Genomic DNA, 19,116 nt, shown 5'->3' on the forward strand with positions numbered 1-19,116 from the left:
TATTGAATAGAGGTGGTGAGAGAGGGCATCCTTATCTAGTGCCAAATTTCAAAGGGAATGCTTCCAGTTTTTACCCATTAAGTATGATATTGGCTGTTGGTTTGTCATAAATAGCTTTTATTATTTTGAGATACGTTCCATCAATACCGAGTTTATTGAGGGTTTTTAGCATAAAGGGCTGTTGAATTTTGTCAAAGGCCTTCTCTGCATCAATTGAGATAATCATGTGGTTTTTGTTTTTGGTTCTGTTTATGTGGTGAATTACGTTTACAGACTTGCATATGTTGAACCAGCCTTGCATCCCTGGGATGAATCCTACTTGATCATGATGGATAAATTTTTTGATGTGCTGTTGCAATCAGCTTGCCAATATTTTATTGAAGATTTTTGCATCTATGTTCATCATGGATATTGGCATGAAGTCTTCTTTTCTTGTTGAGTCTCTGCCGGGTTTTGGTATCAGGATGACATTGGTCTCATAAAACAAATTGGGAAGGATTCCCTCTTTTTGGTTTATTTGGAATAGTTTCAGAAGGAATGGTAACAGTTCCTCTTTGTGTGTCTCGTAGAATTTGGCTGTGAGCCCATCTGGACATGGGCTTTTTTTGTGTGGTACGCTCTTAATTGCCACCTCAAATTCAGCCCTTGTTATTGGTCTATTCATAGTTTCGGCTTCCTCCTGGTTTAGGCTTGGGAGGACACAGGTGTCCAGGAATTTATCCATTTCTTCCAGGTTTACTAGTTTATGTGCATAGAGTTGTTTGTAATATTCTCTGATGATGGTTTGAATTTCTGTGGAATCTGTGGTGATTTCCCCTTTATCATTTTTTATTGTGTCTATTTGGTTGTTCTCTCTTTTCTTTTTTATCAGTCTGGCTAGTGGTCTGTCTATTTTGTTGATCTTCTCAGAAAACCAGCTCTTGGATTTATTGATTTTTTGAAGGGTTTTTTGTGTCTCTACCTCCTTCAGTTCTGCTCTGATCTTAGTTATTTCTTGTCTTCTGCTGGGTTTTGAGTTTTTTTGATCTTGCTCCTCTTGCTCTTTCAATTTTGATGATAGGGTGTCAATTTTGGATCTCTCCACTCTTCTCATATAGGCACTTATTGCTATATAGTTTCCTCTAGAGACTGCTTTAAATGTGTCCCAGAGGTTCTGGCACGTTGTGTCTTCGTTCTCATTGGTTTCGAAGAACTTCTTTATTTCTGCCTTCATTTCATTGTTTATCCAGTCAACATTCAAGAGCCAGTTGTTCAGTTTCCATGAAGCTGTGCGGTTCTGAGTTAGCTTCTGAATTCTGAATTCTAACTTGATTGCACTATGGTCTGAGAGACTGTTTGTTATGATTTCAGTTGTTTTGCACTTGCTGAGGAGTGCTTTACTTCCCATTATGTGGTCAATTTTAGAGTACGTGTGATGTGGTGCTGGGAAGAATGTATATTCTGTGGATTTGGAGTGGAGAGTTCTGTAAATGTCTATCAGGTTTGCTTGTTCCAAGTCTGAGTTCAAGCCCTTGGTATTTTTGTTAATTTTCTGTCTGGTTGATCTGTCTAATATTGACAGTGGAGTGTTAAAGTCTCCGTTATTGTGTGGGAGTCTAAGTCTCTTTGTAAGTCGTTAAGAACTTGCCTTATATTTCTGCGTGCTCCTGTATTGGGTCCATATATATTTAGAATTGTTCGCTCTTCTTGTTGTAGCAATCCTTTTACCATCGCATAATGTCCTTCTTTTTCTCTTTTGATCTTTGTGGCTTTAAAGTCTATTTTATCAGAGACGAGAATTGCAACTCCTGCTTTTTTTTGCTCTCCATTTGCTTGGTAAATCTTCCTCCATCCCTTTATTTTGAGCCTTTGTGTATCCTTGCATATAAGATGGGTTTTCTGGATACAGCATACCGATGGGTTTTGGCTTTTTATCCAATTTGCAAGTCTGTGTCTTTTGATTGGTGCATTTAGCCCATTTACATTTAGGGTTAATATTGTTATGTGTGAATTTGATACTGCCATTTTGATGCTAGCTGGCTGTTTTGCCCATTAGTTGATGCAGATTCTTCATTTTGTTGATGCTCTTTAGCATTTGGTATGTTTTAGGAATGGCTGGTACTGGTTGCTCCTTTCTACGTGTAGTGCCTCTTTCAGGAGCTCTTGTAAAGCAGTCCTGGTGGTGACAAAATCTCTGAGTACTTGCTTGTTTGAAAAGGATTTTATTTTTCCTTCACTTATGAAGCTCAGTTTGGCTGGATATGAAATTCTGGGTTGAAAGTTCTTTTCTTTAAGGATGTTGAATATTGGCCCCCACTCTCTTCTGGCTTGTAGAGTTTCTGCCGAGAGATCCGCTGTGAGTCTGATGGGCTGCCCTTTGCGAGTGACCCGACCTTTCTCTCTGGCTGCCCTTAGCATTTTCTCCTTCATTTCAACCCTGGTGAATCTGACGATTATGTGCCTTGGAGTTGCTCTTCTTGCGGAGTATCTTTGTGGTATTCTCTGTATTTCCTGGACTTGGATATTGGCCTGCCTTGCTAGGTTGGGGAAATTTTCCTGGATAATATCCTGAAGAGTATTTTCCAGCTTGGATTCATTCTCTTTGTCACATTCTGGTACACCTATCAAACGTAGATTAGGTCTCTTCACATAGTCCCACATTTCTTGAGACTTTGTTTGTTCCTTTTTGCGCTTTTTTTCTCTAATCTTGCCTTCTCATTTTATTTCATTGAGTTGATCTTCAACTTCTGATATCCTTTCTTCTGCTTGGTCAATTCAGCTGTTGAAACTTGTGCAGGTTTCGTGAAGTTCTTGTGCTGTGTTTTTCAGCTCCTTCAATTCATTCATATTCCTCTCTAAGTTGTCCATTCTTGTTATCATTTCCTCAAATCTTTTTTCAAGGTTCTTAGTTTCTTTGCATTGATTTAGAACATGTTCTTTTAGCTCACGGAAGTTTCTCATTACCCAACTTCTGAAGTCTGATTCTGTCATTTCATCACAGTCATTCTCTGTCCGGCTTTGTTCCCTTGCTGGTGAGGAGTTTTGGAGCTTTGTAGGAGGCGAAGTGTTCTGGTTTCGGGTGTTTTCCTCCTTTTTGAGCTGGTTTCTTCCCATCTTTGTGGTCTATCCACCTGTCGTCTGAGTAGTTGCTGATTTTTCTATTGGGTCTCTGAGTGGATGCCCAGATTGTTAATGATGAAGTATTTCTGTTTCTTAGTTTTCCTTCTAACAGTCTAGCCCCTCTGCTGTAAGACTGCTGAGGTCCACTCCAGGCCCTGCTTGCCTGGGGAACTCCTGTAGCAGCTGCGGAACAGTGAGGGATGCTACCAGTTTCTTTTTTTGCTATCTTTGTTCCAGAATGATGCCCACCAAATGTCAGTCTGATCAGTCCTTTTTGAGGTGACTCTTTGGATATACAGGGGTCAGGAAGCTGCTTGAGGAGACAGTATGTACTTTATAGGAGCTCAAGTGCTGAGCTGTGAGCTCCATTGTTCATTCAGGGCTGCTAGGCAAGTACATTTAGGTCTGCTGCAGCAGAACTCATAAAACCCCTTTTTTCCCTCAGATGCTCTGTCTCGGGGAGTTAGGGCTTTATTTATGGTATCCGTTGCACTGTCCTGCCCAGCTAGGAGGCAGTTTAATCACTATTTGCCTGCCGAGGCTCTGCCCTGCAGCCGTGGGCTCCAGCCTGCTGTCGTGGGCTCCGCCCTGTTGGCGGAGTCTCTCTGTTATGGAAGGTTGCCTCGGCAATGGCAGGCTGCATCAGCAATGGGAGAGTACCTCAGTAGGGTGGAATGTCTCAGTAATGGCAGATGCCCCTCCCCCACCGAGCTGCACCATCCTGGGTTCAGCTGTGCCCACAGTGAAACTCTCAACCCCAAGCGTTTCAAATCACCGTTTTGTTTGTCCCTGTGGGGGTGGGACCCATCAAGCCTGATCACCTGGCTCCTTGACTTAGAGCCCTTTTGTTTTTTTTAAGTTGAATGCTTGACTCTCTCCCAGGTGTTTCAGTCGCCTGCTGAAAGGGCACTGGGATCTGTGTGATTTCTCATGCAGCGACCCACTGCGCCAGCTCACAGTTCGCTTCCCGGGAATCTCCTGGCCTGGCTCACTGTCCAAGTCCTGTTTAAATCAGATGAATATGCTAATCTGCCCTCCCAAACCTCAAATTGCTGGTTTAACAGGGCACCCAGACCAGTGCGTTTTGTGCAGAGTGCCACTGTGCTGCGGCGCCGGCCAAAGTGGCTGCACCAGCCGAAACAGCTGCACTGGTGTCCCGTGTCTCTCCTACACCTGGGAATTTCCCCATTCTGTGGGCAACAAAGATCCGTCTCGAAATGTGGCATGAACTCACCCTCTGCGTCTTCACTGAGAGCTGCAATCCTGAGTTGTTTCTACAGCAGCATCTTCCCCCTCCTCTCCAACTTATTTTAATCTTGGTTATTGGTCATGTTTTTCTACTTCTTTCACAATTTGTATTGATAATTGATTGATACTGGACATTATGAAAATTGTATAGAGTCTGAATTTTGTTATTTTCCCCTGAAGAATTATTTTTGTTAACTATACTGAACTTGAAACTCCAATTTTTGTCTCTCCTGCAGTTGGCAGAAGCTTAAATCTCTCTTTAATTCTTTCAGCTTCCCCTGTTTTCCTCAATGTATGTGTGTAGTTTTCTTCTTTTCTATTTGTCACACTTCTTTCTGGGATTTTCCCTATGCAAAGAGAGTCAATGGTCAGCCAAAGATTCAGGTGGATTTTATGTGCAGGTTTTAGGGTTCATTCCTCTGTGGAATTTTGTAGATATACAACTATATCATTAGCAAACAGAAATAATTTGACTTCCTCTTTTCCTATTTAAATTTTTATTGCTTTCTCTTGCCTGACTGCTCTGACTAGGACTTCCAGTACAATGTTGAATAGGAGTGGTGAAAGTGGGCATTCTTGTCTTGTTCCAGTTTTTTGAAGGCTTTTAACATGAAGCAATGTTGAATTTTATCAGTGCTTTTTCTGTGTCTCTGGAGATGATCATACAGTTTTCCTTGTTAATTCTGTTTATGTAGTGAATCATATTTATTTATTTGTGTATACTGAACCATCCTTGCATCCCAGAAATGAATTATTTTTTTGCTGTGTTGTTGGATTCAATTTGCTAGTATTTTGTTGAGAATTTCTTGGTCTAGGTTCTTCAGGAATATTGGCCAATAGTTTTCTTTTTTTGTTGTGTTACTGCCAGATTTTGGTATCAGGATGATGCTGCTTTCAAAGAATGAGTTAGGAAGAAATGCCTCCTCCTCAACTTTTTGGAATAGTTTCAGTAGGATCGGTACTATCTTTTCTTTGTATGTCTGGTAGACTTCATCTGTGAGTCTATCTAGTCCAAGGCCTTTTTGTTAGTAAGTTTTTATTACTGATTCAATTTTGTCATTTATTATTGGTTTGTTCAGGGTTTCAATTTCTTCCTGCCTCAATCTTTGAAAGTTGTGTATTTCCAGGAAGATATTCATTTCTTGTAGATTTTCTAGATTATGTGCATAGAGAAGTTCACAGTAGTCTCTGCAGGTCTTTCATATTTCTGTGTGAGATTAGTTGTGATGTTGTCTTTGTCATTCTTGATTGTGATTATTTGGATCTTCTTTTCCTAGCTTGTGGTCTATCAATCTTGCTTATCCATTAAAAAAAAAAAAAAAAAACCTTTTCTTTTTGTTGATCCTTTGTGTGGGTTTTTTAGTCTCACTTTAATTTAGTTCTGCTCTGATTTTAGTGACTTCTTTTCTTCAAGTTTTGGGTTTAATTTGTTCTTGTTTTTCTAGTTCCTTTAGGTGCAATGTTAGGTTGTTAATTGAGATCTGTCTAATTTCTTGATGTAGGCATTGGGTGCCACAAACTTTCCTCTTAACACTGTTTGGTCATATCCTAGAGCTTTTTGTATGTTATGTCTCTATTTTCATTTGTTTCAATGAATTTTTTATTTATGCTTTAATTTCATTGTTTACCCAAAAGTCATTCAGAAGCAAGGTGTTGAATTTTCATGTATAGAGGAAATATTTTAAAAAGCTATCTAGCAGAATGCTTCCTCATTCCTAGGAGACTCACTTCCTGGTTCCTCAACTGCTTCTGATGTTTCTTCTTACCCACCCCTCCCCCCACCAAAAATACTGTGTACAATAATCTTTTAATTAAAGCATGGCATTGTGGGTGCTGAGAGAAAGCCTGCCATTATTTGTTGCTGCTGTTGTAGCAGCTGATGCAGGTATTCTGGTGATTCTACTGTGCTGCTTGTTTACCCTGAATGGATTATTATTTTCTCTATGTTAATGGTATGTTATATTTTTTACTGTTAAGTACTTATGTGAGAATAAGCATAAGAAAATGATTGCTTATCAACAGCAAATAAATTCAGAGTCAGGAATAATAATGATGCTAAACAGCCACAGACTGTCCACACAGGTGCTGAGATAGTGATGCCTTTACTTTCTGAGGCTTCACTGTATACAAACTTTGTTTCATGCACAAAATTATTCAAAGTGTTATACAAAACTACCTTCGACCTATTGTATAATGTATATATAAAACATAAATGAATTTTGTATTTAGACTTCAGTATCATTTCCAAGATACCTCATTAAGTACAGTCATGCATCGCCTAACAATGGAAATACATTCTAAGAAATGCACTGTTAGGCAATTTCTTTGTTGTGCAAACATTATGGAGCTTATACACACCCAGATGACATAGCCTACTGGACATACAGGCTACATGGTATAATCTATCGCTCCTAGGCTACAAACCTGTACAACATGTAACTGTACTGAATACTATAGGCAATTATAGCAGATCATTAGAATATGAGTATTATAATATGTTATTATAATCTTACGGGACAACCATTGTATATGTGGTCTATCATTGACCAAATCATTGTTATGTGATGCCTGATTACATATGCAAATATTCCAATATCTGAAAAAATTCTAAAATCTGAAACACTGCTTGTCCCAAATATTTTAGATAGGGGACACTCAACCTCTGCATTCAAATACTCCACTTATATTGCTGATGAAACTTCCCCAAATTAGCATGCCCATGATAATATTTTATCATTCAGAAAATACGCACTCCACTCTTTTCTATTGCGAGAAGACATACTTACAATATGGAAACCCCATTTTTGTTGGCTGGGCTTAGCCATGTGATTTGATTTGTCCAATGGAATGTTACCAAATGGGGCATGGGCAAAGGCTTAAAATGGGTCTGCGCAATGAGGTGTGCTTGCTTAGGCTTTTGCCATTGTTATGGGAAGAACTACCCATGCCTTGCTGGTGACAAAATAAAAATAGCAGGTGGGGCAGAGGCACCCTTGCTGACCCACAGGTGCAAGAAAGAAGAGCCATCACGGTCACCCTGCATAATCTGAAGCAGGGCAGCCCGGCAGACCTACAGATTTGTGAGCAAGGTAATAAACATTTATTATTACAAGCCACTGAATTTGGGGATCGTTTACTATGCAGTCATAGCTGATTGATACAGGAATTTGTATCTAGAAGCAGGTGCTTATGTTAACAAAAACTTAAAATATATGGCTCAAGAAAACTTAAACGAAGCTGAAAAATGGTGACCTGCGCTGGATGGTGAACTAGTTGGTAAAATGTCTCTCATGATAATCTGTAAGGTAGAAAGTGTAACAAATGAAATGGTAGAGTTGAGTTCTGAGGCAAAATGTGGAAATATGTGCTGGCTTCTGTTGACTGTGTGTAATAAGATACAAGAGACTAATAAGTTCAGAAAAGAATTGGCTTGGGTATAAACAGAATTAAGAGAAAATATAAAGGCGAAAAATTTCAGAACTAGAAGGGTTGTAAAACAAAACTCTTTCTTACCAAATCAAAATGTGACCCTGATGAAACTATTTCAGGGAAAAACCCAACCCAGGCTACTGTCAGTAAGATTTTAAATCTCTGACACTTTTTATTAAAAACCCCTTAAAGGGGTCAGGCATGGTGGCTCATGCCTGTAATCTCAGCACTTTGGGAGGTCAAGGCAGGAGGACTGCTTGAGGCCAGGAGCTTTGAGACTAGTCTGGACACAGTGAGACCCCATCTCTACAAAAAATAAAAATAAAAATATTAGCTGGGCATGGTGACACATGCCTGTAATCCCAGCTACTTGGGAGGCTGAGCGAAAAAGATTGTTTAAGCCCAGGAGTTTGAGTTTATAGTGAGCTATGATGCTGTGATTGGCAACTGCCCTTCAGTCTGGTCAAAAGAGCAAGACTCTATATATTAGAACAAAGACAAAAACAAAAGAACCTCTTGGCTGGGTGCAGTGGCTCACACCTGTAATCCCAGCACTTTGGGAGGGCAAGGGGGTGCACGACTTGAGGCCAGGAGTTCAAGACCAGCGTGGCCAACATTGTGAAACTCCATCTCTGTTAAAATACAAAAATTAGCCAGGCTTGGTGGCAGAAACCTGTAATCCCAGCTACTCAGGAGGCTGAGAGACATGAGAATTGCTCGAGCCTGGGAGGTGTAGGTTGTAGTGAGCCGAGATCATGCCACTGTACTCCAGTCTGGGCAACAGAGCGGGTGTGGTGGTTCATGCCTATAGCCCCAGCATTTTGGGAGGCTGAGTTGGGTAGATCATTTGAGGTCAGGAGTTCCAGACCAGCCTGGCCAACACGGCGAAACCTCGTCTCTACTAAAAATATAAAAATTAGGTGGGCATGGTTGTGCACACCTGTAATCCCAGCTACTCGGGAGAAAGCAGGAGAGTCACTTGAACTTGGGAGATGGAGGTTGCAGTGAGCCTATATTGCACCACTGCATTCCAGCCTGGGCGACAGAATGAGACTTTATCTCAAAAAATAAATACAAAAATAAACAAGTAAATATATAAGTAATAAAATAATTAAAAACACCTCTCAAAGGATGAAGGTGTTCTCTATTAGAACTTTCATCTGGACAGCAGTGTTTCTAGAAAGTCTAATGGTGCAGTTCTACAGAAGCCCGATGATCAGAGTACGAAAAGCTAAGTAGGGGTGAAGGACTGAAAGAAAGGTTTTTTCAAGAAGAATCATTGTTGTGACTTTTGGTATATACATTTGACTAAAATCAAATATATAGAAAGACCATAAGTTTTTGACAGTGTTCTTTTAGTAAAAGTATTATGAGCCTGGACTAAAAGAGTCTAAGGCTGTGAAAGATATAATAAGATCTCTGAACCTCCAAATTTCTACAAGCAGAAAGCTGATTTAAATAGCCATTCAGCTTCCAAAAAGGTCTAGTCTCCAGTATTAACCTCAGAAGTGGCCAAAGAGCTGGATGGATAGAGAAGGACCTTTGAAATGGAGAAACTGAGAACTAGGGACAACAGTGGACTAGTCTATGGTATGAACAATCTTATGGGATCCACCACTCTCCTGGGGCCTAATTCATTGGAACCTAATTAAAGAACACTTCTTACCCTCAAGGTAGGGGGACTTGGCAACAACTCAGAATGTTAAGGATCATGGCTTCTCCATTCCTTATTCTTCCCCTTTTTAAACAGAGGTGTCTATTGCAGTTGTGCTGTCCTTGTTCACCCATTCAATGTTGGGTGAGTGATGGGCAATTAACTTGTCATTTTTGTACCTAGATTTTTAGATTAAAAGGAGCATACCCAGTCTAACATAAATTGTAAGATCAGATATGAGATCTGAAATAAACTGTAAGGACGTTGAGCCTGTTTCATAATTTGCTGAGACATTGCGGGATCTTGGTAAGGTATGAGAATATTTTTATGTGGGAGGGGCCTGAATATTTATGAACAAGAGATCAGACTGGAACAGCTTGGAGTATTGCTTAGCAGAGAATCACTGCCCTCTCCCTCTTCATCGAGGCTTAAAATGTGCCAGACATTAGGACTTGACATCTGCCCTTCATCCACCACCATAAGAACAAGCCCAGAGGGGAATGATACAAGATGGCCGATCGATAACAGCTCGGGATTGCAGCTCTCAGTCAAAGAGCAGAGAACTAGAGGATGCCACACTTTCAGATAAATTCTGGTCGCTCACAGAGCAGAAGATCCCCAGTGGAGGAACCACACGGGTCACCAGCGCGACTCTTGTGGCCGGTGCAGCGGCTTCGCTGGCACCTCGGTGAGGCAGCTCTCAGAGCAGAGTAAACAGGGCCGGCTCCCCTTCTGACCGAGGTTTGGAGGACCCACACGGGTCCCCAGCACAACTCCTGAGACTGGCGCAGCGGCTGTGACGGCACCTCGCGCCGCAGCTCTTGGCACAGAGTAAACGAGACTGGTTCCCCTTCTGACCAAGGTTTGGAGCCCGGGGAAGGCAGAGTCCCCCATTATGGACACAAGAAGGAAGACAGACAGGAGAATCCTGGGCAAAAAAGCACCATCAGTCTTAACGCTGCCGTTCTGGCCCTGGGAACTAACAACCTGGATGCCCACACAAGAGACCTAATCTGAAAGTTGGTAATTTCAAAGACAACAGGAGGATAAATTTACAATGATGGGAAGAAACCAGTGTAAAAAGGCTGAGAATACTCAAAATCAGAACACCTCTCCCTCTAAAGATGATCACAGTTCCACATCAACAATGGAACAAGGCTTGATGGAGAACAAGCGCATCCCAATGACAGAATCACTCTTCAGGGAATGGATAATAAGAAACTTCTGTGAGTTAAAAGACCATGTTGTAGCCCAATGTAAAGAAACTAGGAACTTTGAAAAAAGGTTTGATGAAATCCTATTGAGAATAGACAACTTAGAGAGGAATATAAGTGAATTAATGGAACTGAAGAATACAATACAGGAACTCCGAGAAGTATGCACAGGTTTAAACACTCGAATTGTTCAAGCAGAAGAAAGGATAACAGAGGTCAAAGTCCAACTTAATGAAAGAAAACAGGAAGACAAGATTAGAGATAAAAGGATGGATAAAAAGGAATGAGCAAAGTCTCCAAGAAATGTGGGACTATGTGAAAAGACCAAATTTACGTTTGATAGGTGTACCTGAATGCGACGGAGAGAATGAATCCAAGCTGGAAAATACCCTTCAGGATATTATTCAGGAAAATTTTCCTGAACTAGCAAAGCAGGTCAATAGTCAACCCCAGGTAATACAGAGAACACCACAAAGATATTCCTCAAGAAGAGCAACCCCAGCCGGCCGCAGTGGCTCAAGCCTGTAATCCCAGCACTTTGGGAGGCCAAGGCAGGTGGATCACAAGGTCAAGAGATTGAGACCATCCAGGTCAACATGGTGAAACCCCGTCTCTACTAAAAATGCAAAAAATTAGCTGGGCATGGTGGCGCGTGCCTGTAATCCCAGCTACTCGGGAGGCTGAGGCAGGAGAATTGCCTGTGCCCAGGAGGTGGAGGTTGCGGTGAGCCGAGATTGCGCCATTGCACTCCACCCTGGGTAACAAGAGCGAAACTCCGTCTCAAAAAAAAAAAAAAGAAGAGCAACCCCAAGGCACATAATCGTTAGATTCACCAGGGTTGAAATGAAGGAGAAAATACTAAGGGCAGCCAGAGAGAAAGGTCAGGTTACCCACAAAGGCAAGCCTATCAGACTTACAGCAGATCTCTCAGCAGAAACTCTACAAGCCAGAAGAGAGTGGGAGCCAATATTCAACATCCTCAAAAAACAGAACCTTCAGCCCAGAATTTCATATCCAGCCAAACTAAGCTTCACAACTGAAGGAAAAATAAAATCTTTTATGAACAAGCAAGAACTCAGAGATTTTATTACCACCAGGTCTGCTTTACAAGAGCTTCTGAAAGAGGCATTACACACAGAAAGAAACAACCAGTATTAGCCTTACTAAAAATATACCAAAAAGTAAAGAGCACCAACATAAAGAAGAATTTACACCAACGAATGAATAAAACAGCCAGTCAACATCAAATGGCAGTAACCCTAAATTTAAATCGACTAAATCCCCCAATCAAAAGACACAGCCAAAACCCAACGGCATGTTACATCCAGACCTGTTTCACATGCAAGGATACACAAAGACTCAAAACAAAGGAATGGAGAAAGATTTACCAACCAAATGGAGAGCAAAAATAAATAAATAAATAAAAAGCAGGAGTTGCAATTCTCGTAGCGGATAAAATAGATTTTAAAGCAACGAAGATATAGTGGTAAAGGGATCAATACAACAACGAGAGCTAACGATCCTAACACCCAGATACACAGAGACTTAGATTCAATTAGACAGAAAATTAATAAGGATATCAAGGACTCGAACTCATATTCGGAACAAGTAAACTTAATAAATATTTATAGAGCTCTCCACTTCAAATACATAAAATATACATTCTTGTCAATACCACATCACACCTACTCATAGGTTTAAATGAAACATTGATTGGCCATTATTAATACCCATTTTTTTTTTCAGAATAAAGCAATATTTCCGTTCACCCTCCCTCTCTCTCTTCTTCTTTCTTTCTCTCCTTTACTCATTTTTTTCTTTCCTTCCTCAAAAAAAGAAATCAACTTGTAAACCTCTAGATCCAGGTCGGCAATGTCTCTCTCATTGCTTGAATTCCTTCCTTCCCTTCCCTCCCTCCCTCCCTCCTTCCCTCCCTTCCCCCTTCCTCCCTTCCTTCCTTCCTTCCTCCCTCCCTTCCTCCTTCCCTCCCTTCCTGCCTTCCTCCCTTCCTCCTTCCCTCCCTAATAAAAAAAAAGAACAAGCCCAGATAGCCCAATCACCCCAGATAAGTGAGAAATATGTGGAACAAAGCTGGAAAAGGCAAGTTGGTGCAACTGTAGTGGGTTGGCTACCTGCTCCTGCAGTTTATTTCTCCTTTAGCTCTTCTTGAGCTCAATCTCAGCTGTGCCACTTCCTTTTTATAATAACCACTGCTAAGCCCACCCAAATTTATGACTTGGAAGGTTTGGTTGGACTCAGCTCATGAGGGGCAGTTCTGAATGTGTGGTCAGTTAGTGTCCCATGGTCCAGTGTTCCACAGCTATCAGGATATCGGGAATGATTTTTCAAAAGGTTTATGATGCTCTGCTGTAGATGTCATGGCCTAGCTCCAGAATCTCAGGAAACTGTATCGTGATTCTTCCCCTGGGGCTTGCCACAAACTCCCCATCGCATCTTTTCCTACCACTGACACCTCCAACACCAAAAGATCTAATAGATGACAGAGTTCAAAAGGAGGCACTGTTCATACCCCAGCTCAGACCTACTGCAGAGCCCCTTCCTGCTCCAGCCTCCACTTAGAGTTGGCACCCTGTCCTATGACCTGGGATGTGTCAGGGAGAGGAATGCGTGGGGATGGAATATGTTACTTCCAGAAACTAAAAAGACGTCCAGGGCCAGGTGTAGTGGCTCAAGCCTGTGTAATCCTAGCAATTCTGGAGGCCGAGGTGGGTGTATTGCTTGAGCCCAGGAGTTCGAGACCAGGCTGCACAACATGGCAAAACCCCGTATCTACAAAAAATACAAAAATTAGCTGGGCTTAGTGGCACATGCCTCTAGTTACAGCTACTCAGGAGGCTGAAGTGATAGGATTACTTGAGCCTGGGAGGTTGAGCTTGCAGTGATCCATGATCATGCCACAGCACTCCAGCCCAGGTGACAGCTCAAAAAAAAAAAAGACCTACTTACTTATTTGTGCTTTCTTATTTGTCGTTAGATGAAGATACAGATTTTTATTTTATTTTATTTTATTTTGCTTTGGAAGGGATTCCTGGCACACTCCTGATCACTGAATTCCTGAAAGCTTTTATGAAGTAGCAGGTTACTTTATCCTTTAGAGTTTATCTTCTATCCTCTGAAGCACATCATCATATTGAGGCCCGCAGCAGAGTAGTCGCTTTAGCTTACCTTGTCCAATTAGCATGATATCATAGCTGTACTGGATCAATGTAATATCCTGTGGTATGTCCAGATGGTCCACATCTCTTTGAATTTTATTATCAACAAGCATGGCAGAGTTAACATAGCGCTGAGGTAAACCTGTAAAGAAATGTCTTTGTTCATTCTGTATGAATGCGAGCAATTCCTGGTCCTCTTTTCTGATTCAGAAAAAAATGTGTTTGCCCCATTAGTGGCTACAATACAATACGCAGCATGGCAGATGCATTTAGGAATGTTACTTGGTTGAGTTTGTGGTAGTTTATGGTCATTTCAGGGATTTATCTGATTTCTTTAGGGTTCATGGACAAATTTAATGGAGCTAGGATAGGAACCACCAGTCCTACATCCTTTAGATCTTGAGGAGTAATGCTAATCTCCGCCATGGCCATCTAGAATGTGATATTGTTCTTGCCCATGGGTGGCATTGAGTGGGGCAGTTTCAGAAATTTCCACTTGGCATTCTGCACAACAGTAGTTCTTACCCCACAAGCCAAGATTTGAGGGTGCAGGTTACTCCACTACCACGTATTTTAATCCCAGTTATACTCTTGGAGACTCAAGAAATGGACCCATTGTGAGCCTGATTTAATCCTGTTTCCATTTCTTTCCTGGTTGCTATATGCTCTATTTTAATATGGGAGCCAGGATAACACTCTGGATCATTGGGTAGCAATGGCAACTCAGACTCTGTGTCCAATAGTCATCAAAAGGAGTATTCCCTTTTTCCCCCAATGTATAGTCATCCAAGTAAGTGGTCAAATGTCCCTCTGAAAAAGATTCCTAGAGGGATCTTTGCAATATATACCTGCTGTGACATTGATTCTTACTCCAGTAGACTTAACCAACTCCTAACTCTATGGGCTCTGATGCGAAAGTTGAGTCAGACCCAGAAATTGAGGAATGGGTCATGATATTTCATTAGTGCAACTAGCATCAGCCTTCTGCTTTTCCGTTCTTGCCCCATTTTAATCATATATATTCATAAACATCTTTTTTGGCTCCCCATCTATCTTGCCCTTCAGATCTCAGGTATAATCAACCATCTTCTTAATTCCCCATAAGTTAATCACCATTGGCTGCCCCTCTGCCCTTATCCATCATTATAGCATTGAAGCCCTTAAGCTTCTGTAGGTTAGGAAATTCCAGCTGGCCTCTTTTACTTTGGGGCCCCATCATTTGCATTGCATTAATAAACCAAGCTTTGTGACAGCCACTCCTACTGTCAGCCCTGACCTATACTGGAGAACTATCACTGAAATTGTTATTGATGCTATCTATGCCCCACTCTCAGTACCTTCTTGATGGCCTTCATGAATACAGCATCCTCTTGGTCTTCCCCGGAATATAATCTTCTGGCCTCTGTTCATACATCCACACTAGCACACTCATTTCCCTGAGCCTGAGCCTTCTAAATCATTTCTATACCATCTTTTACAATAACTCAGGCATTTCTGTGTGGCTGAGCATGGACTGTTGTTTTCTACAGGTTTCTAAGAATCACTCTAGCAGTGACTTTGTCTCAAACATTAAAATCTTTTCTAGAATATAAAACAATAACCTGAGACAACATCCCAAGTCACCGAATATGTCCTTATCTCTGTGCACCTTGAAGTTTCATTTTAATGGATACTCCTCCGGCTTCTTCCAGTAAAAGCTGGCTGATTCTTATATACCAAATGGGATATAGTCCACTTTCTTCCTTATGAGGTTCAATACTTCTCCAGGTTGGTTATGCAGGGATATAACCCTAGTAATTTGCCTGGCAACTGGGAAAAGAGGGACAAGCAGCTCCTGATGTGGGCATCTGTTGCCTTGTGGAGTAAAGTCCTCTGCAGTGTCTTCCCAAACTAGTGCTACCTTGTATTGGGGAGGGGCAAGCAAACTGCAGACTCTGAGACTTCAGGGAAAACTGCAGAGACACAATCTCTGTGACCTCCACCCAGTTGTCCCTGTAACTATATTTCAGGATCTGAAGTTTTTTCAGCCTGGGATCTGACCTTAACATAATGCATTTGGCTGAGCATTTAGTGCTTGAAGCTCAGTGACCCTCCCCTTTGGATCCCACATTTGCTCCTTGGCTGTATCTAATCATCCACTACATGTGATAATGACCTCCTTTTAAGCTACCAAAAGAGCTGTCTGGCCAACATGCTTAATTTTTAGCTGTTTGTTAACTACCCTATTTCTGTTTGTCACATTGTAGAGGGTCAAGGCAACTTAGTAATAATGAGCCAATCCTTCTGTCCTGTGTGCATTGTCCCATGTACATTTCCAATGCCTGAGTCTTCACATTAGGAAGGGCATTTCTTTCACTGGGGCATTTTCCAGGTCCACAACTGGTGAAAGTCTAACCAATTGTGCTAAGAACTGTCCATGAACCACATACCATAGCCAGATGGTGGTCAGAGATTCATTTCCCAAACTTCATCTTGCCACTTGCCTTCTTGGTCCAGTTCTGGTAACAAATGTGTCAGTTTGGATTCTCAAACATGCAGATATCAAGACAGTATAAGAAAGGCAAGCAAATCACTGGGGATAATAATGATGAAAAAGATAGAAGCAAAGGAGCAGGAGTCAGCAGGGGAGACCTTCATCCTGTAATGCAAATCCATCATCACTGAAAGGGTAGAGGGGAGGAAGAAGGATGTGGTGGGAAGAGCCTCAGAAGACTGCCGTGCAGCTCTGAGAAAGTTTTGGCCATATGCATGTTGGGCAGAAATGGAAAAGTCTTATTCCTTTACTTAATATATACCCTTATGCTCAGTTATTGGCTGGAGCCAAAGGAGGAGTGTATCTCCTCACCTCAAATACCATGCAGGGAATAATTTCCCTTTTTTTTTTTTTTTGAGACAGAATTTCGCTCATGTTACCCAGGCTGGAGTGCAATGGAGAGATCTCGGCTCACTGCAACCTCCGCCTCCTGGGTTCAGGCAATTCTCCTGCCTCAGCCTCCTGAGTAGCTGGGATTACAGGCATGTGCCACCATGCCCAACCAATATTTTGTATTTTTAGTAGAGACGGGGATTCACCATGTTGACCAGGATGGTCTCGATCTCTTGACCTTGTGATCCATCCGCCTCGGCCTCCTAAAGTACTAGGATTACAGGCTTGAGCCACCACGCCCGGCCAATTTCCCATTTTTAAGCCACCAAAGAAGCTCTTTGGCCAAAATGCTGCAGCTGGAGACTGTTGGCTCACGGCATTTGTTGTGACTTCTCTCTTACAAGATAATCTGAGCAGTGTCTGGAGAAGACAGCAGCAGCCATTCTCCTGCAGATCAGTTCCAGAGGGCTTTCTGGTCCATTCATATCAACAGAATCAAATATATATCAATCTTGCTATGTTTATTGCAGGCCTACTATGTGTTAAATAGACTTAGTTCACAGTGATACAAAAATGACTAATTCATTATCTGCTTTGTCACTGAAAGCCTGCAGAGAACTAAGACACATAAAATATTAAATATCGCACAATGCTTGCGCACAGTGGCTCATGCCTGTAGTCCCAGCTACTTGAGAGGCTGAGGCAGGAGAATCACTGGAACCCAGAAGTTAAAGGCTGCAGTGAGCTATGATTATGAGCTCCAGCCTGGACAACAGAGTGAGACCTTATCTCAAAATTAAATAAATAAGGCACAATGTTGAAATTAGCACAGTGCAAGTATGCATAAGGGTCTTAGGAGCACAAATAAGAGCTTGATTCTTTCTGCCTTGGCCAGTCAGAGAAGGCTTCAGAGAGAAGGCATCATTAAAAGAAGAGTAGGAGTTTATCTGGCAGGTCACAAGGCTAGAGCATTATAGGCAGAGAAAACTGTGTCCTCAGAGTACCTAACACATTCACTTGGCTATGGTAGGAGCCCAGTGACTACACACTGAAATAAACATGGTGCTAAAGTGAGAATCTTTAAGTTGCCAGCTACACATCTAACTGACGTACAATGAAAACTTTTTTTTTTTTTTTTGAGATGGAGTCTCGCTTTCTCACCAGCCTGGCGTGCAGTGGTGTGATCTCGGATCACTGCAACCTCTGCCTCCTGGGTTCAAGAAATTATCCTGCCTCAGCCTCCCAAGTAGCTGGAACTACAGATGCATGCCACCATGGCTGGCTAATTTTTTTTTTGTATTTTAGTAGCGACAGGATTTCACCGTGTTGCTGAGCCTGGTTGAGAATTCCTGAGCTCAGGCAATCGGCCCGCCTTGTCCTCCCAATGCAATGAGGCATTTTAAGGGTCCTCAGAAATCTCATTATATCTAAAAACCCAAAATTAAAAAATATGTACAGGTGGGTCCCGTGGGAATTATTGGAGTACTGGAAAAGCATCTGAACTGAAGCCCTTTCTGCAACTCCGTGTCCCACAGCAGCCACGTGCCTCTGCTCTCCTCAGCATATCTGCTCCATATCCCTTACAAACTGGGTCTATCACTTCTCAGCTGTCTACAACTCTACGCAGTCATCTTTCTCTCTCCTAGTCTATGTGACCTTCTAGCTCCAGCACTTTTCATAAGTTAAAAACAGATGCTACCTCCTATGTCTCTCGCTGTCGTGAGGTGTACAACTTACTTTCACATGCATTAAAAAATAAGACATATTGATGGATCACTAAAAGAATGGCTAGAGGGATAGTTATGTAACAAAAGAAATAAAGTGAAATGTTAATCATAGAATCCAATGGTGACTTGGATTTAGGTATTTAATGTGTAATTCTTTCGACTTGTCTAAATGTTTCATAATAAAATGATGGGGGAAGAAAACATATTCTCGAGAGGGAGAATCTGATTGGCCCAGACTATCTCTGCGCTGGGCCATATGAGTCCTAGGTTAGATAATGAGTTGGCTGGCTACCTTTTAATCTGGTTCAAATCAAGTTTGATTTCTGGTTCAATCAGCCATGGCTCTGGGCACAAGAAGTTCCATGACACAGTAGGCTGCTTCTGCAAGAAGCTATGTGCAAGGCTAACACTGTGAAACACACCTCCATATCAGGTTTAATGGAAATAAGGGAACAATAAACAGAGGAACTAGATTTTTACCATACTCAGGATGAGAATACTGTATCTGTGTATGTAAACTTTTGGGGGACAAGGGGAAAAGAAAAACTAAACAGTTACTCTAAAAAGGGAGTCTGATGCTTAGAAAGGGAGTCTCTGCCCCTTCTTTCACTTGCCTCCTCTGGTCTTCATGCCACCAAAAAATTCTATCACCCAGAGGGAATGCATTTCCAGTCTCAGCAACAGGCAGATAGGTATTATCTGC

The 19,116-nt window shown here is 41.7% G+C and overlaps 1 long non-coding RNA gene across 1 annotated transcript in view; it reads right to left on the reverse strand.

The window, feature by feature from the left end:
• LOC144580335 (uncharacterized) overlaps positions 1 to 19,116 on the reverse strand; it is a 77,063-nt gene that overhangs the window by 14,658 nt on the left and 43,289 nt on the right. Inside the window, exon 2 of the long non-coding RNA XR_013529639.1 lies at positions 13,831 to 13,962. This is a non-coding gene — a long non-coding RNA (uncharacterized LOC144580335). The remainder of the gene's footprint in view (positions 1 to 13,830; positions 13,963 to 19,116) is intronic.

This window comes from Callithrix jacchus, chromosome 19 (genome assembly GCF_049354715.1).
Source record: "Callithrix jacchus isolate 240 chromosome 19, calJac240_pri, whole genome shotgun sequence".
NCBI lineage: Eukaryota > Metazoa > Chordata > Mammalia > Primates > Cebidae > Callithrix > Callithrix jacchus.